Below are 10097 nucleotides of genomic sequence, written 5' to 3'. Positions count from 1 at the left end.
TAATCAACATTATGCCACAAATGATGTCGACTGAATCTGAAACCTTTTCCAAAACCTAGTTAAGCAGCAAGACGAAGTATCCTTACAGATCTAACACAATTACAGTGACACATAACTATACGCTCCCATATGGCTGATGAGCTACACATATGAGGTTTAGTGTGACCTCAGTACGGGAGTCACTCCTTTTAGTGTATGTAATGGAGATTGTGTACACACAGGGTGGAGGGGCATCAAGCTTCAGCCGTCAGTCGTTTCAGGCCGGGTGAGGGAGGAGGGCAGTTCCCAGGCCCCCGTGTGTACGTTGGGGGGTAATAACTCACGAGCTCCCTCAAAACTTCCTCTTTCGTCCCTGGTTTTTACGACCCCTGTAGACTGGAGTACAGCTGCTCAGGCTCTGTGATGCGAATCTAGGGAGCGTGAGAGAGGAGAAACAGGAGGAGAAAGAGGACAGCAGGAGAGCTGATGGAGAAAGGTGAAATCAGAGTGTCAATTTGAACAGTGAGCAAGAGAAAAATGAAGCTTGATGTTGAGATTCATGGCGTTTTGTGATAAATATAGCAACTAGAACTACAACATGGTTACAAAACAAGCCACTGAGTGTGAGAATGGCACTGTACTGATGCTGTATGATTTATGATGGTTAAAGTGTCATTATGACAATTGAGAATGGCTTGACAAACAATTCTCATGTGAATAATGAGGTGTAATCTATCAACCTTTATAAATTCAAAAAAATAAATTGGGCCAAACAAAACTTCAAATATTATAGTTACACAATGGTAACTTAGTTTTACATGCTGCTGTCATTACCTGCAAAAATAACTCCAACAAAACAACATTTTCAGATTTTCAGAAGAAAAACATTGCCTTTTAATTGAAATGGTTTAAGTTATAATAAAAATGTATAAGATAAAAAATGTTTTGTATTTTTGATCAAAGTGGTGAGTAAAGAGACTTCTTTAAAAATGCAAAAAAAAAAAAAAAAAAAAAAAGAGTGACACTTTACAATATAGGGTCACATTTGTTAACATTATTTAATGCATTAACTAACATAAATGTACAACGAACAACATGTTTTATGGCATCAACCTTTAATGTCAATGTTAGTTGATAAATAATGCTTGTTCATTTTAGTTAACAACTTTTGATCTTAAAAATGTATTAGTAAATGCTGTGATTAACATTAGCTAAGATGAATAAATGCTAAAGAAGCATTGTTCTTAGTTATTTCATGTTAACTAATGTAGATAAACATTACCAAATGAAACCTTACGGTAAAGTGTTACCAAAAAACATTGACCCTAAACCTTTAAACGGTAGTGCATGTGTGTATAATATCCTAATGTATTAGAAATACATAATATTATTATTTTACAGTAGTAAAAATAACTAGTAGTAGCTATGGTATTTTGGCAAAAAGTGCAGTTACCATGGTACATTTTTCTAAGGGGCAGTCTATTAAATAAATTCTGTGCGCGCAATTTGACATATTCCTCATAATAACACTAAGCGGCTAAAGTAAATACAGAAACATCTATTATATTTTTCTTCTCTCAGTGTTAGGCTCCTCCTTTTTGTACTATAAAATTTTCAGTTGCCAGTTTTCTCCAAAACAATTCCAATAAGAGTCAAACATTGTTCAAACATTCTCATTAACTTTCCCTGCAATCCGTTCGGTGACAGTGTTTGTGTGTATGTGCGCATAATCAGTTTATGGTGTAGTACATGTGCAGTATCCCCGACCCCTGATCACACCAAGTATTTTAATCCAGTCTGCTGCATTTTCACATGACTGTCACGCACCCCTGCCACCATGGCAACAGAAAAGAGAGAGACTGGAAGAAGATAGAAAAGAGAGCAAGAGATAGAAGGAGTGGCAAAATGTTCCCTCGCCCTCCTCCAGCCTTATAACAATTATTAGTTCTGAATCTGCACTCGTCTGAACCCCACTTTGTAAATGAGTGCTTGGCTCTTATTCTGCCCTGTCTGTATATAACACTAGTGCAAGCAGCGCAGATGACCAACAGTATGCAAACACTTCCCCTCTCACACAGCTTCCCGCAGTGTCAGATAAGGGTCTTCTGCGAAGGTGAATGTGAGATAGAAAAACAGATACACCTTTTTCTCAGGTCACGGTTTCGTAGAGCATTTTATCTCAAAGGGCAAATGATTTAACCAGGTTTATTACTTTTTTATTCAATCAACTCTTTTTCTTGAGTATGTCTAGGTATAAATGATTTTGACTATTGAAATAAAGTGATCTTTTCTGTGAAACAAAGTGTGTGGGAGGACATAGATAACACTGATGGTGACAGCAGGGTCATGAACTACAAATAAGATCCATCATCTGATGCCTGTGATAAAAATCGAGAGTTTGCATGAAGAACACTGCTAAACATGCATATGTTCTGCGAATTCTAAGGACATCTGCTGCGAAAAATGCATACACGAATCTAATGCGCACACTTCTTATCTTTTCATTCGCTTCTTCAAAGAAAAAAAATCCAGCATAGTTTAAGGCCTGGCAGTGTTTATCAGCAGGTCAGCCTCATCAAACTCCCACTTTCCCCTCTGCAAAGAAAAAAAATGAAGGGGTGAAGAGTTGACTGACTCTGAGCATTGTGGTTGGTGATGCACGCTACCGTGGCAGCTTCTCTTTTCGGTTGTGCCCACTTCCTGCACACACGCAGCCATAACGGGGTACTAACGTCAGCGTTTCATTGTCTCTGCAAAAAATGGTTAGCAGCACCTTTTCTTGCATCTAGCTCTATTTCTCGGTTTCCATCATGCTGAACTGCAGAATAACGGAAGACAATTAGAGGCCCGGGCCGAGAACAGGGAAGATTTGGAGACGTTTTTGTATCTCAGGGTTTTTAAACTGCAGTTGGGCGCACTCTGGTGCTTGTGCATCGAAAAACAGCAGACATGGAGCACTTAAAAACTCATTCTTCATCAGAAACGTTTTGCACATAAAAAAAAGCGAATAGTATTCTTTAAAACATTTTTAAATAATGCACACTCACATGAGATCCAGTCATTCGTGTTCAGTAGCTATATTTTCTCCCACCTTACATATACCTAAACCTACCCGTCTCCACCCCCTGATCCCTAAACCCACCTATCTCCACCCCTATACCTACCATCTCCACCCCCTAGATGTGGCTCCAACCCAGCCCCTGGATCTTTGTTCTGCAGTGAGGGGCTACTGATTGACGATCAGACGTTCACACAAAACGCCTTTCTGAATAAAACGCGAAACACGGAAAATATAGCTACAGTCTCGAGAAACGTTTTTAAACATTTAACTTAAAAACACGACGAAACGCGAGACGGCTATTACACATCTAGCATATAAATAAATAAGTAAATATAATTTAAAAATCAGAGAAAAAAAAGGCTTATTTCACATGGGGCGAGTCACCCAATGGGGACCAACATGATGTGATACTATATACAATTAATAATATTACTTTAACTCCCGGAAACTTTCAGATGGAATAAATTAGCAACGCCTAACTTTTTTTTTTTTTTTTTACAACGCCAATGGTAACCAAAAACTATTTTATCTTGTAGATGATTTATGTCAGGAAAAATTCAGTCACAGTGGCAAACATGACCTAAAAATTACTGAGTGTGTGCACTGAATTTGACTGACAGTGACCTTGTAGTGAGACATCTACCAGTCCAAAGATTAAAAAAAAAACAAAACACTAATGTCAGTGTGAACTGTAAAAACAGTAACAAATAAAAACAGAGTATAAATCATTTTATTAATACTGTAGGTTTGGTGAGCTGAAGAAATGCTGTTCTGATGAGTATTTCTTCAGCTCACCTGGTTGGTTACTGTGGGTTTAGCTCTTCAATGTATGTAAAATACAGACTAACACAAGCACTGAAAGAGAAAGCTGTAGGAACCCAGGCCAGATATCACATCTGCAACCATGCAAGAGGCAGGACCACAGATACAAATATATATGTAGTTCTAGACTGGACCGGATTGCATTTGACCCAAATCTCTGCTTCTTGAAAAAAAGTGGTATGCCACCACTCTCCCCCGACACTAGTTTCAATGATCTGGTCTGGATTGAGTAACTGGACATGACCGCAAATCTCCTCGCTGCAGTGCAAGTGCTGTTTGTTTGGCAACTTTTGCACCAAGAAAATAATCGAAAGTTCCAAAATGTCTGTTAGGTCTAAATGGAACATGAATGTACATTTAAGACAAATTCAAACTAAGACTTAATAAACCACTCCATTTCATGTGGCTTTTAGAGATATGAGATGAATTCTTGAATACCTGGTTTATATATAGAAGCCTGACTGGGCGGTCAGTACAATTATTAATTTTGTGCAGATAATTGGGGGGACCAAATCTTTAATAATGCAGCTGCCTCAACAAGCTCATCTTGTTTATGGCTGGAAGGAAGCCTTATACATCAATAACATGAGGAGCATATTAGCCACAATGTGCTAAAACTACAAATTTGAATTAACATACTTCTGTTGATGAATTATTAATTCACTGGTTTGAGATGCACTGCTGCTCTATGGTATGGTGTTTTGCAGCATATAAGATTAATTTCCATGGGACGTCTGCTTTTCACCTGCAACTTTCTCAAGAGCTCCTCTTTCCTCCATACATCCCACACCTCACAGCCACCAGAAGCGTATGTACACGATCAGCATGATGAAGAAGACTCCACCCGCAGCTAGCTTAGCATATGTGGAGCGAGTGTTCAGGTACTTAGCGTCACTTCTGTATTTCTAGGACAGGCTGGACAAGTTGCTGGCTTTCGAGTCCAACACTAGGGAAAAAAAACATGGAGAAATAAAGAGAAGAAACCTCAAATATACAGTATATATACATATATATATACAAATATACATACTACATTTTGCAGGTTTAGTGGGATCTTCAATATTTTCAAGCCAAGAACCATTGCACATTGGCAAAAGCTAAGAAATGGGAGTGGATCAGCACCCCCTTTTGAGGGTTTTTGATGAGGTTAGTTTTACCAACAGGTCATCGAACTCAAAACTCATATATATTGTCATCATCAATCAGGACAACTTTCTAATTTACAGTCATTAGTTCCGACCAACAGGATCCTACAATGCAAACTGATTTTGGATATCTGAAATGGTGCTGCCATGGCAAGGGATTAAATAATGAGAAAAAAAGGGAAACAGGAAAAGTCTCATATCTTCTAAAAGCATTTACCTGATTTAGATTAAATTTAGATTGAATGTCATTGGGGCTGAGTAAATGTGAAATTGATGTAGTATACTACCAGAAAGACTCGGGAGGCAAGAGAACGTCTGAATAAGACTTACTTAAAGGGTTACTCCACCCCAAAATGAAAATTTTGTTATTAATCACTTACCCCCATGTCATTCCAAACCTGTAAAGATTTGTTCGTCTTCGGAACACAATTTAAAAAAGGAAAAGGAAAGCTTGTGAGTGACTGCCCCATTGACTGCCAAGTAAATAACACTGTCAAGGCCCAGAAAAGTATGAAAGACATCGTCAAAATAGTCCATCTGCCATCAGTGGTTCAATATGAATTTTATGAAGCAACGAGAATACTTTTTGTACGCAAAGAAAAAAATAACGCCTTTCTTCAACAATTTGTTTCCTCCGCGTCACCATAGCACCATTTTGGAGAGTATCCACTGAACGCTAACTGCCTATGCTGTTCTGTGTCAGCCCACTTATCCGTGACTCAGCCGCACCACACAGATAAGTTTTCTACGTTTATTTACGCTTTGATTGGAACGAAAACAGCGTATCCGTGTGGTGCGCCAGGGATCCTCAATGCAGTTTGCGTAGTATGAACATTTGTAGTATGAACGTGCAAGGGAGTCAAGCCCATATCCCTTACCAGTAACCATAGTGACAGTGACCAAAGTAATATCCTATATTGCGACATCCATAAAACTAAAAAGTCTTATTACGTTTTAACAGCACAGGAGTCCGAAAGCCGCGAGATATGAAGGGTGTAGATTAGAGACCTGCACTCCCGCGGGACCCGTTGCAACAGAGTGCGGCATTGGGTGAATGCGGGTGCGGACGGGTAGAGACTGTATGTATGGGATGCGGGGAAATAAAATGATTCGCAGGACTCCCGCAAAATAGAAATATCTTAACATAAAATATCTAAAAACAAATAAATTGTTATTCATCTATTGCAGAAAAGCAACAAGAACAACTAATATAAAATAAAAACGATTAACAGGCGCAAGCATAGAGTTTCCATTTGTAACACGTGTTTGCAGTGTTGAGCAATGTAGCCAATCACAAACATATCTGTTGATTTCTGGAACGCAATGACCAATCAGAGGTGTTTAAGTTAGAATCTACTCACCGCTCAAACGGCAGAGTTCCTTCTCCCCAGAGACTGCAGTGCTGTAGATGTTCTCATATGGGGTTAGAATTGTTTCTTTATTCCACATAAATAGATTATGATCCACAAATAAATGTTAAAAAATTCACAAAAATTAAACATTCACAAATTAATAGAATGAGATCCACAAATATGTTGGAGTTCCACAAAAATGAATTAAATTCACAAATATATAAAATGTTATTTGCCAATAGAAAAACATTCCCAAATTTACTTTTATGTCACAAACACAACTCTGCCTGACATTCATTTGTGTGTCACTTCCTGTACATTTGTGGATCACTTCTTGAGTATTTGTGAATGTCTTTCTGTGCATTTGTGGAGCTGCCCTCACTCCCCTCTGCAGGTCCTTCCTGGTCTCTTCTGTGCAGAAGTAGGTTAGGAGGCTCTCTATCGCTGACCAATATAAGTTGGTCACCAGGTTTCTAGGGAGAATGGCATGTTTCAACTTCCTAAGAAAGTAAAGCCTCTGTTGGTCCTTCCCCACCTGGTGGGAGATGTGGACCAGGTGAGGTCAGCCAAGATGTGCAGACCCAAGAAATTTAAAGCTCTCTAACCTCTCTACTTCCTTCTTGTGTATGCAGAGGGCTCAGTGAACTTAGATTTCCTGAAGTCCACAATCATTTCCTTGGTTTTAGTGATGTTTATGTCCAGATTATTGTGATGGCACCATTCTGTGAAATGCTCACTATTGTCTGTTATCAGTCTTATGGTGGTATCATCAGCAAACTCGACGATGGTATTCACGATGGACTGAGAACACATCCCTGTGGCGTGCCAGTGTTCAGTCAATAAATAAAATGTATTTACTATTGTTTAGATTGATGTAAGGAGGCTATTTCAAAAATAGGCTTTTGAATGGGCTTCATTTGAATTCACCTGCTTAAATGGAACAAATGTAATGCTTTTCACAACAAGCCAGTCTGCCAGGAAATGTCCCCCAGACTTTATGACATTTAAAGGTGACATATCATGAAAATCTGACTTTTCCAGGTTTTAAGTGCTATAATCAGGTCCCCGGGGCATCTACCAACCAAGGAAACGTGAAAAAGATTAACCCAGTAACTTTGTTTTGGTAAGCTTTTTTCTGCAAGCGTCTGAAAAAACGAGCGTGTCTGATTTCGCACCCCTAGTGACGTTGCAAAGGGATCTCATTATAATATTACCACCCCTTAATCTGTAAGCTTCCACTCACTGCGCCATCATTTTGATTTCACAAGCAATAATGGTGTACCAGTTCCAACGCCATGGCAAAAGTCTGAGCAAATCATGCTAACTGTTCTGTCTTGGGCTGCACAGAGGAGCACAGAACACTATTTAGAGTCCCAGCCTCAGAGGAGACAAGAGCAGTGGATTTATTGATTTATTTACTGTATATTGCTGCTGCCACACAGATCTAAAATAAACATGCGATTTATTTCCCAGCTGTTTACCTTCACAGACATAACCGACTGTTTTTGTAACTTGTGTGTTTTTAATGTAAACTTGTGTGTGAATGAGAACTTAGTTTAGTACTCGCATGCTGTGACAGCCGCTTTCTGTACGTGTGCACTCAGAAAACCGTATATCAGAAGTTTAAACTAATATGGTTTAAAAAGCATGATTTCAGCACGATAAACATGATAATCAGAACCAAAACAGATGTTTTTAGCAGGTACAAGCTAGAGGTCTGCGCGGGACTGTTTTTTTAGTCCTGCTCCTGCAAGGTTCTATTCCGCACCACCCGCTCCCGCTATATATTCACTCTTTGTTCACCTACTGTCCGCTTAGAATAATTATCTTCCCGACCCAACCGTTCCCGCTAAATGTAGATCTCATTTCCAGAATCTCACATTTAAATTTCCGCTACTGAAAGAAAGAGAGATAGGCTGATAAATAAAAGTGTAGTCTGCACAAAATTGTATGTTATTTTATTCATCTTGTCAAGAGTCTTGAATTTATTAACTTTGACTTGAATCTATAGGAATTATCTTAAGACACAAAATTCATTTAATATTTTATGCAACAGTAGAATTTTTTTTTATTTCTTATTTTTATTCGTCGTCAGGATACAATTCGTTTAAAATTGACAACACAATAGGGAAAAAGTGTCTCAGAGAGAAAAAAGAAAACAAATGTAGGTTGTACAAAAATAGCCTATTTTTATTCGTCTTGTCAAAATACTAAATTCGTTTGACATTTTTCTGTTAACAGTAGGAAAAGTGTCGCAGAGAAAAATAAATAAACATCTTTTATTTAAAATAATTGCACTAAACTTTTAAATTATGAAATTTATTAAATTACTAAGAGTAAAATGGGTAATGAAAACCACTTAACTTTGTTTAATTTTTCCCAGACATGAAAATATCCAAATGATGTCATTAGTACCCCTTTGAAATAATCAATAATGTTTTTTGTTTTTTTTGGAAAAGTGTGTGAAAATTTGTATTTTATGGTCAGTCACAATTGTAACCGGTGGGATAATGTGTATACTGAATTAACATATTTCTGCAGTCTTAAAAATTGTTATATATCTTAGCCCAGCTATTTTAAACTGTTTGATCACATTCTAGGGTTACTATTATGCATAAAAAACCTTATACAACATTGATAGGAATACTGAGATCAAATACAAAACAATACAACCATCAACGTATTTCAAAATTTTTACTTTTTTGTAACATATATCATCACATTTTTATGTTAGTGCTACCAGTATTACAACATTAATATTCTAACGTATTTGTAACATTTTTACTTTTGATTTAGTGCAATATTTTGTACTACCATTAGGGACTGCCAGTGAATGGCTGTTGCATGCATAAAATGCAACCTTTACATGATCAATATTATCTTTCAATGTTCAATTTAAATAATTGTAATTGCACAAACTATGTAGGCAACAATTTCAATTTGTTTATTGTGAAATAACTCGAGTAAGCGAGTAATTGTGTAGGATAGAACTATTTTCCTGCTTATCTGAACACACGCAAATGTTGCAAGACAGAACCAATCCATCACAGAGAGCGTTCACTCACTTCTGACAGTGCATTCAAACAGGGCTGCCATTCCCAAAAAAATTAATGCTTTCTTATGATACTTTTGGGAAACGCAGCCCTGTTTGAATGCACTGTCAGAAGTGAGTGAGTCTTGCAACATTTGAGTGTTCAGATAAGCAGGAAAATAGTTCTATCCTACACAATTACTCGCTAACAAAGGTTATTTGTCCAATTCAATGCATATTGTACGCATTATTATTATTATTATTTTTGTTAAATAAACAAAACCACTGGTAAATAAAATGCACCTTAGCATCGATATTTTTTGTTTGAGTATCGATACTTTCGATACTCGCGTCAGTATCGATATATCAATACTTCGGATCGATACGCCCATCCCTACGTCAAAGACAGCACATCCACACTTTGCTCCATCCTTGTTCTGCTCTGTCACTCATCGACAACCTGCCTGTTCTGTCTGAGGGCCGTATTTTTACCACAGGTACAGCCTGCTCTGAGCATCGTTATGCACATTCTGCTCACAGACCACGCAAATAAAACACGTGACGTTTAAAGCATGTTTGCAGGGTGTGCATAACAGTCCTGAGCACAAGCTGTACCGGTGGTCAATAAGAATAAAGCGCAGATATGATGTTCTAAATGGACGTCGGGAAAGGGATATTGTTAGACCGCCCGCTCCCGTTCAAATTAC

The 10097-nt window shown here is 37.9% G+C and overlaps 1 protein-coding gene across 3 annotated transcripts in view; it reads right to left on the bottom strand.

The window, feature by feature from the left end:
* The window catches only part of LOC107548814 (vesicle-trafficking protein SEC22b-B), a 17706-nt gene continuing 7609 nt past the window's right edge, over positions 1-10097 (bottom strand). Inside the window, exons 7-8 of one of the 3 annotated variants that reach the window (XR_001604501.1) lie at positions 4608-4808; positions 1-462 (exon numbers count right to left, since the gene is read on the bottom strand). The gene's annotated coding sequence lies outside the window, so the exon portion shown is untranslated. Of the gene's footprint in view, positions 463-4413; positions 4809-10097 lie in introns of those variants that run through there. The other 2 variants (XR_001604502.1, XM_016229643.1) reach the window with 2 other exon arrangements.

The sequence above is a fragment of the Sinocyclocheilus grahami genome, unplaced genomic scaffold (genome assembly GCF_001515645.1).
Source record: "Sinocyclocheilus grahami isolate Dianchi unplaced genomic scaffold, SAMN03320097.WGS_v1.1 scaffold16.1, whole genome shotgun sequence".
NCBI lineage: Eukaryota > Metazoa > Chordata > Actinopteri > Cypriniformes > Cyprinidae > Sinocyclocheilus > Sinocyclocheilus grahami.
This window is presented reverse-complemented; position numbering and strand designations above follow the sequence as displayed.